The sequence below is a fragment of the Lampetra fluviatilis genome, unplaced genomic scaffold (genome assembly GCF_964198595.1).
Source record: "Lampetra fluviatilis unplaced genomic scaffold, kcLamFluv1.1 SCAFFOLD_972, whole genome shotgun sequence".
NCBI classification, from domain to species: domain Eukaryota; kingdom Metazoa; phylum Chordata; class Hyperoartia; order Petromyzontiformes; family Petromyzontidae; genus Lampetra; species Lampetra fluviatilis.
In genome coordinates, this window is record NW_027621208.1 from 12,053 (window position 1) to 23,271 (window position 11,219).

Below are 11,219 nucleotides of genomic sequence, written 5' to 3' on the forward strand. Positions count from 1 at the left end.
CGGCATACCGAATGGCCCCCCATGCAGCTACGGGATTTCCCCCCTTCTACCTCATGTACGGCCGCGAACCTGACCCGCCTGTTCGTGCCCAGCTGCAGATCTCCGCGCCGCAGGGAAAAACTAAATTGGCTGACCATGTAAAATTTAATCTGGCCAAATTAACAGAGGCACGGGATGCTGCCATGCAAAACTCTGACCTCCGTCAGAAAGCGAATGAGCGGCTCAGACTGGGTCGGGCGCACATGCTGCAGTGGAAGCCGGGGCACAAGGCATGGCTGCACTGTCCCCAGGTGCCACTTGCAACCTCCTCTAAGCTGGTGCGACCATGGCGGGGCCCTGTGGAGGTGGTCGAGGTTTTGCGGCCGCAGTGCGTGCGCATCAAATGGGGGAAGCGGCGGTGGTTCGTGCACCCCTCTAGATTAAAACCCTTCGTTGCGGTACACATCCCCACTTCACACACGCGTGGCCAAACATGTGGGGGGTCGACCGACTCACTGGGTCCGTCTCCGTCGCTCTCATCTAATGCCTTGCTGGCTGTGCCACCTCCAGGTGCATCAGGAGTGACGGGCTCACGCCCAATCACCCCTCCTGGGGATGCCAAGGGTCAAGCGGCGTCGGATGAGGACTCACTCCAAGACGGACAGTTGCCACCTGACGGTCCGCCACCCGGGGTTACCCCGTGTGAGGGGCCCGCTGCAAGGACGCGCGCTAAAATGCGCAGACTGTTGTGAGGCCGGAAGATGTGTACATAGGTTGTGTTCATTGTGTGTTGTGTGTGTGGTGTGTTCCCTGCTCATTGGATGTACATATGTTGGGTTCGCCATGTGTTGTGTGTGTGGTGGATTCCCTGCAAATTGTATATAGGCTGGTTTTACGGAATTCGTATTTATTCGGGGGGGGGGTGCGTCGGGTTGTTTCTCTTCTCGCTGTTGCGTTCTTGTGTTCTTGTTGTTGTTCTTGTTATTGTTGAAAAATAGTGAGGCACACGCGCGGTCAGGGGGTAAATGCGCTTTTATTGTCGTTTTTTTTGTGTGTTGGCAGCCGGGACGGCTGCAAGCTATGCGGGGGGTGATGTAGGGGTGTTAGAGAGAGAGCCCGTTATGCATGGCAGCTTAGGGCAAACAAACACAGTGGGCGGGGCTACGTGAGTGCACGGGGAGGTGCTCTCTACGACGTCCGCGCCAGGCACCCCGGGGGGGCCCCACCCCTCAGCAGGGGGTTGGGTATAAAAGGGGATGTATCGGAGGGCTCGGGGTTCTTGTTAAGCTAACCAGTGAAGACTGAAGACGTCTTAGCTAGAGCGCTGGACTCCCCTGGTTCGCCGTCCTTATCAGGGCCGAACAGGACCGAGCCAGCGGCGTGGTCCCGAGATCCAGAGCCGGTGCTCCTGTCAGCACTGGTCTGGGACTCAGGGTACCGGGCCCGACTTACCAGTGTCGGGCCAGATAGCCTCCCCTAGCCCGTTAGAGGAGGACTAGGAGGCAGGCTAGGAAGTAGCTAGCGCGTGTATCCCCAGCTAGCCGGGTGAGGGGGCCGACACCCCCTCTAGAGTTGTATGCCACAACCGTACTGTGTGTAATAAACCCATGTGCCTCCAACTCCGGCGTCCAAGAGTCGTGAACTCTACTACACATACACACACACAGATACATACACACAGACACACACACAGTCACAGTGACACACACACACACAGATACACACACACACACAGAGATACACACACAGACACAGTGACACACACACACACAGATACACACACACACAGATACACACACACACACACAGATACACACAGACACAGTGACACACACACACAGATACACACACACACAGAGATACACACACACACAGATATACACACACACACACAGATACACACACAGACAGTGACACACACACACACAGATACACACACACACAGAGATACACACACACACAGATATACACACACACACACAGAGATACACACACACACACACAGATACACACACACAGATACACACACACACAGATACACACACACACAGATACACACACAGACACAGTGACACACACACAAATACAGACACACACAGATACACACACACACACAGACACACACACAGACATGAGAGTGGGCCTGTCGCTTTTTCTCAATTAACCTGAACACCTCCTCTGTCAGCCAGGGTTTCTGGGGAGGTCTGGACCGCGTACCCAAAGCAGCCATTGCAGCTGCATGAGTCACAGTCTTAAACCTCGCCCATTTACCCTCGACATCAGGTGGAGTGGGGGACGATGCCAACCCCAGCTGCAAGCAATGATGAAATTCTCGCTTGCAACTTTCATCAGCTAGCTGAGACCAGGCCACTTTTGGTTGGAATGGGGTCCTGGGTGTACACCCACCACCGGAGTGGAAGAATGGCAGGCGCATCTTACAGATGACTAGTCGATGGTCAGGGGTCAGATCAGCTCCACGGTAGGTCCTGGTGTCAAGGACATGGGCTCGCATCCGCTGGTCCGTCACTATGTAGTCCAGCAGATGTTCTTGCTTGGACCCGGCATGTATCCATGATGTTGTGTGGATGCGCCGATGCCGGAAGAGCGTGTTGGTAATTACAAGCCCATGGGCTGCACAAAAATCTAGCAGCCTTCTACCGTTATTATTGAGCTGATCTGGCCCATGCCTTCCAATCACTCCAGACCAGGTGCCAGCATCATGACCAACTCGGGCATTGAAGTCACCCAACAAGATGACTCTGTCCCGAGTGGCCACTTTAGCCAGCACCTGTGACAGGTCATAGAAAGCGTCTGACTCATCGGCTTTGCCTGCATCCCTCCACGGATGTTCGTCTTCGGTGGGGGCATAAGTAACCACGACCACCACTCCTCGCCTCTGGTTGATGGGAAGGCGAGCCCAAAGTATCCTGGGGCTTACAGCTTCCCACACCTCACCGCCACGCTCCCACGCCCCCTTCATTCTTTTGTTCAGAAGAAGAGCCACACCCTGTTGTTTGGCAGTCTCCTGCCCCGAGTAGAGGACTGTCCACCCCTCATGGTGGCAGGAGCCAGAACCGGTCCACCGGACCTCCTGAATGCCACAGAGATCCAGGCGGTACCGGTCCAGCTCCCGACAGAGGAGTGGCAGCCTCTCCTCCGCAGTGAGCGTTCGAACATTCCACGTGGCCATCCGCAATGGTTTTTCGTTGTTTCTGGAGGAGCCCCGAGGGTGAAAATTCAATCTCCTGGCTCCGCCAAATGGGGTTTGGCCAGGAGACGTCATAAAAGCCTGACCCCCCGGGGCCTCCGGCACAAGCTTATTAATTACAGGTTTATGTTTAATTCGTGGTTTAGTGGTGGTTAATTGAAGGTGGAGGGGTTACCAGCCCCTCGCACCCGTCCAGAGCCCCCGTTTAGCCACTGTGGTGGTCACAGACGCTATGAGGGGAGAGGCCAATGGGCATTGGCCCTCCCCCCACAGCACTGCCCACGACAGTGTTGCCCGTCCGGCACCGCGAGGAGATAGGAGGTTGTTTTGCCGGACAGCGACACACACACACACACAAACACAGACACACACAAATACACACACACAGACACACACACAGACACCCGCCCACCCAACCACTTGCTCACTCACCCACTCACCCACCCACCCACTCACCCACCCACTCACTAACTCACCCCCCCACCCCCCCACCCACCCACCCACTCACTCACCCACCCACCCACTCACTCACCCACCCACCCACACACTCACCCCCCACCCACTGCCCCACTCACCCACCCACCCACTCACCACCCACTCACCCACCCACCCACTCACCACCCACTCACCCACCCACCCACTCACCACCCACTCACCCACCCACCCACCCAATCACTCACCCACTCCCCCACTCACCCACCCACTCACCCACCCACTCACCACTCACTCATTCACCCACCCACCCACCCACTCACCCCCCACCCACTCACCCACTCACCCACCCACTCATCCCCCCACTCTCACCCACCCACTCACCCACTCTCACCCTCCCACCTCTCTCACCCATCTACCTCACTCACCCACCCACCCACCCACTCACTCACCCACCCACTGACCCACCCACCCACTGACCCACCCACTCACCCACCCACCCACCCACTCCCCCACCCACCCACCCACTCACCCACCCACTCACCCACCCAACCACCTACCCACCCACCCCCCCACCTACTCATTCACTCACTCACCCACCCACCCACCCACCCACTCACTCACTCACTCACTCACACCCACCCACTCACCTACCCGATCCACCCACCGACCCACTCACCCACCGACCCACTCACCCACCGACCCACTCACCCACCCACCCACTCACCCACCCACCCACCCACCCACCCATCCACCCACCCACCCATCCACCCACCCACCCACCCACCCACCCACCCATCCACCCACCCACCCACCCATCCACCCACCCACCCACCCATCCACCCACCCACCCATCCACCCACCCACCCATCCACCCACCCACCCATCCACCCACCCACCCACCCACTCACTCACTCACTCACCCACCTACCCACTCACTCACCCACCCACTCACTCACCCACTCACTCACTCACTCACCCACCCACTCACCCACTCACTCACCCACCCACTCACCCACCCACCCACCTACCCACCCCCCCACCTACTCACTCACCCACCCACCCACCCACCCACTCACCCACCCACCCACTCACCCATCCACTCACCCCCCCACCCACTCACCCCCCCACCCACTCACCCACCCACTCACCCACCCACTCACCCCCCACTCACCCACCCACCCACTCACTTACCCACTCACCCACTCACTCACCCACTCACCCACCCACTCACCCACCCACTCACCCACTCACCCACCCACTCACCCACCCCCTCACCCACCCACCCACTCACCCACCCACCCACTCACCCACCCACCCACTCACCCACCTACCCACTCACCCACCCACCCACCTACCCACCCCCCCACCTACTCACTCACCCACCCACTCACCCACCCACCCACTCACCCATCCACTCACCCCCCCACCCACTCACCCACCCACTCACCCACCCACTCACCCACTCACCCACCCACCCACTCACCCACCCACCCACTCACCCACTCACCCACCCACCCACCCACCCACTCACCCACCCACCCACCCACCCACTCACCCACCCACCCACTCACCCACCCACCCACTCACCCACCCACCCACCCACCTACCCACTCACCCACCCACCCACCCACTCACCCACCCACCCACCCACTCACCCACCCACCCACCCACTCACCCACTCACCCACCCACCCACCCACCCACCCACTCACTCACTCACCCACTCACCCACCCAACCACTCACTCACTCACTCACCAAGAAACTGGAGGACGCTGCTGAACCCCGAGGAGATCAGGTCAAATATGAAGGACATGACGTGGCTGGACGCAGCAGCAGCAGATTGAGGTCCGTGTGGGAGGCAGAGAGACCTTGACAAGCTGTGGGAGATGAGAGGGAGATGTGAGTGAGTTGGTGAGTGAGTGGGTGGGTGAGTGGGTGGGTGGTTGAGTGGGTGAGTGAGTGAGTGGGTGGGTGGGTGGGTGGGTGGGTGAGTGAGTGGGTGAGTGGGTGAGTGGGTGGGTGAGTGAGTGGGTGGGTGAGTGAGTGGGTGAGTGGGTGGGTGAGAGAGTAAGTGGGTGAGTGGGTGAGTGGGTGGGTGAGTGAGTGGGTGGGTGGGTGGGTGAGTGAGTGGGTGAGTGGGTGAGTGAGTGGGTGGGTGGGTGAGTGACTGAGTGGGTGAGTGGGTGGGTGAGTGAGTAAGTGGGTGAGTGGGTGGGTGAGTGAGTGGGTGAGTGAGTGAGTGAGTGGGTGTGGTGAGTGAGTGAGTGAGTGAGTGGGTGGGTGGGTGAGTGAGTGGGTGAGTGGGTGGGTGAGTGAGTAAGTGGGTGAGTGGGTGAGTGGGTGGGTGGGTGAGTGGGTGGGTGGGTGAGTGAGTGAGTGAGTGCGTGTGTAAGTGAGTGAGTGGGTGAGTGAATGAGTGAGTGAGTGGGTGAGTGAGTGAGTAGCTGGGTGGGTTAGTGGGTGGGTGAGTGGGTGGGTGGGTGAGTGAGTGGGTGGGTGGGTGAGTGAGTGGGTGGGTGAGTGGGTGGGTGGGTGAGTGGGTGGGTGAGTGGGTGGGTGGGTGAGTGGGTGAGTGAGTGAGGGGGTGAGTGAGTGAGTGAGTGGGTGAGTGGGTGGGTGGGTGAGTGAGTGAGTGGGTGAGTGGGTGGGTGAGTGGGTGGGTAGTGAGTGGTGAGTGAGTCTCTGGGTGAGTGAGTGAGTCCGCGAGTGAGTCTCTGAGTGAGTCTGTGAGTGAGTGGTGAGTTAATCTCTGAGTGAGTCTCTGGGTGAGTGAGTGGTGAGTCTTTGAGTCTCTGAATGAGTCTCTGGGTGAGTCTGTGAGTGAGTCTCTGGGTGGTCTGTGAGTGAGTGGGTGAATCTGTGAGTGAGTGGTGAGTCTGTGGGTCTCTGGGTGAGTCTGTGAGTGAGTGGGTGAATCTGTGAGTGAGTGGTGAGTCTGTGAGTCTCTGGGTGAGTCTGTGAGTGAGTCTGTGAGTGAGTGAGTCTCTGGGTGAGTGAGTGAGTCTCTGGGTAAGTGGTGAGTGAGTCTGTGGGTGGGTGAGTGAGTCTGAGAGTCTCTGAGTGAGTCTCTGAGTGAGTCTCTGAGTGAGTCTGTGAGTGAGTCTCCGAGTGGGTCTCCGAGTGAGTCTCTGGGTGAGTCTCTGGGTGAGTCTCTGAGTGAGTCTGAGTGAGTCTGTGAGTGAGTCTCTGAGTGAGTCTGTGAGTGAGTCTCTGAGTGAGTCTGTGAGTGAGTCTCTGAGTGAGTCTGTGAGTGAGTCTCCGAGTGGGTCTCCGAGTGAGTCTCTGGGTGAGTCTCTGGGTGAGTCTCTGGGTGAGTCTGTGAGTGAGTCTCTGAGTGAGTCTCTGGGTGAGTCTGTGAGTGAGTCTGTGAGTGATTCTGTGAGTGAGTCTGTAAGTGAGTCTGTAAGTGAGTGAGTCTCTGGGTGAGTCTGTGAGTGAGTCTGTGAGTGAGTCTGTGAGTGAGTCTGTGAGTGAGTCTCTGGGTGAGTCTGTGAGTGAGTCTCTGAGTGAGTCTCTAGGTGAGTGAGTGAGTCTGCGAGTGAGTCTCTGAGTGAGTCTGTGAGTGAGTCTCTGAGTGAGTCAGTGAGTGAGTGGTGAGTGAGTGGTGAGTGAGTCTGTGAGTGAGTCTGTGAGAGAGTCTGTGAGTTAGCCTGTGAGTGAGTCTGTGAGTGAGTCTCTGAGTGAGTCTGCGAGTGAGTCTCTGGGTGAGTCTGTGAGAGAGTCTGTGAGTGAGTCTGTGAGTGAGTCTGTGAGTGAGTCTCTGAGTGAGTCTGCGAGTGAGTCTCTGAGTGAGTCTCTGAGTGAGTCTCTGAGTGAGTCTCTGAGTGAGTCTCTGAGTGAGTCTCTGAGTGAGTCTCTGAGTGAGTCTCTGGGTGAGTGAGTCTCTGAGTGAGTCTGTGAGTGAGTCTCTGAGTGAGTCTCTGAGTGAGTCTCTGAATCTCTGAGTGAGTCTCTGATTGAGTCTCTGGGTGAGTCTGTAAGTGAGTCTCTGAGTGAGTCTCTGAGTGAGTCTCTGAGTGAGTCTCTGGGTGAGTGAGTCTGTGAGTGAGTCTCTGGATGAGTGAGTGGTGAGTCTGTGAGTCTCTGAGTGATTTTCTAGGCGAGTCTGTGAGTGAGTCTCTGAGTGAGTGGTGAGTGAGTCTCTGAGTGAGTTTCTAGGCGAGTCTCTGAGTGAGTCTGTGAGTGAGTCTGTGAGTGAGTCTCTGAGTGAGTCTCTGGGTGAGTGAGTGAGTCTGTGAGTGAGTCTCTGAGTGAGTCTCTGAGTGAGTCTCTGGGTGAGTGAGTGAGTCTGTGAGTGAGTCTCTGAGTGAGTGGTGAGTGAGTCGCTTGGTGAGTCTGTGAGTGAGTCTGTGGGTGAGTGTCTGAGTGAGTCACTGGGTGAGTCTGTGAGTGAGTCTGTGAGTGAGTCTGTGAGTGAGTCTGTGAGTGAGTCTCTGGGTGAGTCTGTGAGTGAGTCTGTGAGTGAGTCTGTGAGTGAGTCTCTGAGTGAGTCTCTGGGTGAGTGAGTGAGTGAGTCTGTGAGTCTGTGAGTGAGTGAGTGGTGAGTGAGTCTCTGGGTGAGTGAGTGGTGAGTGAGTGGTGAGTCTGTGAGTCTGTGAGTGAGTCTCTGAGTGAGTGAGTGGTGAGTGAGTCTCTGGGTGAGTGAGTGGTGAGTGAGTGGTGAGTCTGTGAGTCTGTGAGTGAGTCTCTGAGTGAGTCTCTGGGTGAGTGAGTGAGTGGTGAGTGAGTGGTGAGTGAGTGGTGAGTGAGTGAGTGGTGAGTGAGTCTCTGAGTGAGTCTCTGAGTGAGTCTGTGAGTGAGTCTGTGAGTGAGTCTCTGAGTGAGTCTCTGAGTGAGTCTCTGAGTGAGTCTCTGAGTGAGTCTCTGAGTGAGTCTCTGAGTGAGTCTCTGGGTGAGTCTCTGGGTGAGTGAGTGAGTCTGTGAGTCTGTGAGTGAGTCTGTGAGTCTGTGAGTGAGTCTGTGAGTCTGTGAGTGAGTCTGTGAGTGAGTCTGTGAGTGAGTCTGTGAGTGAGTCTGTGAGTGAGTCTCTGAGTGAGTCTCTGAGTGAGTCTCTGAGTGAGTCTCTGGGCGAGTCTCTGAGTGAGTCTCTGGGTGAGTCTGTGAGTGAGTCTCTGGGTGAGTCTCTGAGTGAGTGAGTGAGTCTTTGAGTGAGTCTTTGAGTGAGTCTCTGAGTGAGTCTCTGAGTGAGTCTCTGAGTGAGTCTCTGAGTGAGTCTCTGAGTGAGTCTCTGGGTGAGTGAGTGAGTCTGTGAGTGAGTCTCTGAGTGAGTCTCTGGGTGAGTGAGTGAGTCTCTGGGTGAGTCTGTGAGTGAGTCTCTGAGTGAGTCTCTGAGTGAGTCTCTGAGTGAGTCTCTGAGTGAGTCTCTGAGTGAGTCTGTGAGTGAGTCTCTGAGTGAGTCTCTGAGTGAGTCTCTGAGTGAGTCTCTGAGTGAGTCTCTGAGCGAGTCTCTGAGTGAGTCTCTGAGTGAGTCTCTGAGTGAGTCTCTGGGTGAGTGAGTGAGTCTCTGAGTGAGTCTCTGAGTGAGTCTCTGAGTGAGTCTCTGAGTGAGTCTGTGAGTGAGTCTGTGAGTGAGTCTGTGAGTGAGTCTGTGAGTCTCTGGGTAAGTCTGTGAGTGAGTGAGTGGGTGAGTGAGTCTCTGGGTGAGTCTCTGGGTGAGTCTGTGAGTGAGTCTGTGAGTGAGTCTCTGGGTGAGTCTGTGAGTGAGTCTCTGGGTGAGTCTCTGGGTGAGTCTCTGGGTGAGTCTCTGGGTGAGTCTCTGGGTGAGTCTGTGAGTGAGTCTCTGGGTGAGTCTGTGAGTGAGTGGGTGAATCTGTGAGTGAGTGGTGAGTCTGTGAGTCTCTGGGTGAGTCTGTGGGTGAGTCTGTGGGTGAGTCTGTGAGTGAGTCTGTGGGTGAGTCTGTGGGTGAGTCTCTGAGTGAGTCTCTGAGTGAGTCTCTGAGTGAGTCTCTGAGTGAGTCTCTGAGTGAGTCTCTGGGTGAGTGAGTGAGTGGGTGGGTGGGTGAGTGAGTGGGTGGGTGGGTGAGTAGTGAGTGGTGAGTGAGTCTCTGGGTGAGTCTCTGAGTGAGTGAGTCTCTGAGTGAGTCTGTAAGTGAGTCTGTGAGTGAGTCTGTGAGTGAGTCTGTGAGTGAGTCTCTGACTGAGTCTCTGGGTGAGTCTGTGAGTGAGTGGGTGAGTCTGTGAGTGAGTCTCTGAGTGAGTCTCAGACTGTGTCTCTGACTGAGTGTGAGTGAGTGGGTGAGTCTGTGAGTGAGTCTCTGGGTGAGTGAGCGAGTCTGCGAGTGAGTCTCTGAGTGAGTCTGTGAGTCTGTGAGTGAGTGAGTCTCTGAGTGAGTCTCTGAGTGAGTCTCTGAGTGAGTCTCTGAGTGAGTCTCTGAGTCTCTGAGTGAGTCTCTGAGTGAGTCTCTGGGTGAGTGAGTGAGTCTCTGAGTGAGTCTCTGAGTGAGTCTCTGGGTGAGTGAGTCTGTGAGTGAGTCTCTGAGTGAGTGAGTGAGTCTCTGAGTGAGTCTCTGAGTGAGTGAGTGAGTCTCTGAGTGAGTCTCTGAGTGAGTCTGTGAGTCTCTGAGTGAGTCTCTGTGTGAGTCTGTGAGTCTCTGAGTGAGTCTGTGAGTGAGTCTCTGAGTGAGTCTCTGAGTGAGTGGTGAGTGAGTGGTGAGTGAGTGGTGAGTGAGTTAGTGAGTGAGTCTCTGAGTGAGTATCTGAGTGAGTGAGTCTGTAAGTGAGTCTCTGAGTGAGTCTCTGAGTCTCTGAGTGAGTCTCGGGGTGAGTCTCTGGGTGAGTCTCTGAGTGAGTGAGTCTGTGAGTGAGTCTGTGTTTCTCTCCGCCGTGGCTCCAACACTAACCAAGGCAGAGCAAGGGGGTGTAAACCAACCGGCTCCAACGTCCACCCAACATCCACCCAACGTCCCCTCAACGTTTCCGAGGGAGGGAGGGGTCGACTTAAAGCCCCTTTAATTCTGACACAAACAAACAAACAACAACAAACCACGAGACTTCAAAAAAATTAACCCATAAAAACAAAGTGTTTCACTATAAATTCTTTATATGCGTGGCGGCTAGAGTCCTCTCGTCCTCTGGCTTGAGATGGCTGCCACCTATGGGTCAGATGATTGCCTGCCACCATTAAGCAATTGGTAATTAAATATAAAAATTTTGTCCTAGAAAGTGTAAAAATTTTTAATTGTTTTTTTTTCACGAACATCAATTGCCACGCACAACGAGTCTGTGTGCAAAATGTCAGCTCGATTGGATCACGGGAAGTGGGTTAAAAAACGACCGAAAGATTTGCACGGTCATAAGCGCGCAAGCAAGCAAGCGAACTTAATATAAAGGATTTAAAAAATTAACCCGTAAAAACAAAGTTTTTCACTCTAAATCCTTTATATGCGTGGCATCGGTTTTATTTTATTATTCATTTCTGTTTTTCTTGAGTAAGAGTTTCATTTTGATCACATTGGTATTTTAAATTAAATATGACATTTTTTTTTTCTAAAAAGTGGAAAATTTTGGAAGTTTTTTTTTTTCACGAAAATTAATTGTCACGCACAACGAGTCAGTGTGCAAAATGTCAGCTCGATTGGATCACGGGAAGTGGGTTAAA

General features: G+C 55.2%; 1 long non-coding RNA gene across 1 annotated transcript; it reads right to left on the minus strand.

Annotated features, from left to right (window-relative positions):
* Nucleotides 1-993: 993 nt before the first annotated feature.
* LOC144954931 (uncharacterized) lies at nucleotides 994-10,590 on the minus strand. Its single transcript, XR_013641439.1, has 3 exons — nucleotides 10,462-10,590; nucleotides 5,378-5,499; nucleotides 994-1,626 (listed from the first exon to the last, which is right to left on the minus strand). It is a non-coding gene; the product is annotated as an uncharacterized LOC144954931 (long non-coding RNA).
* Between the last annotated feature and the right edge of the window lie 629 nt (nucleotides 10,591-11,219).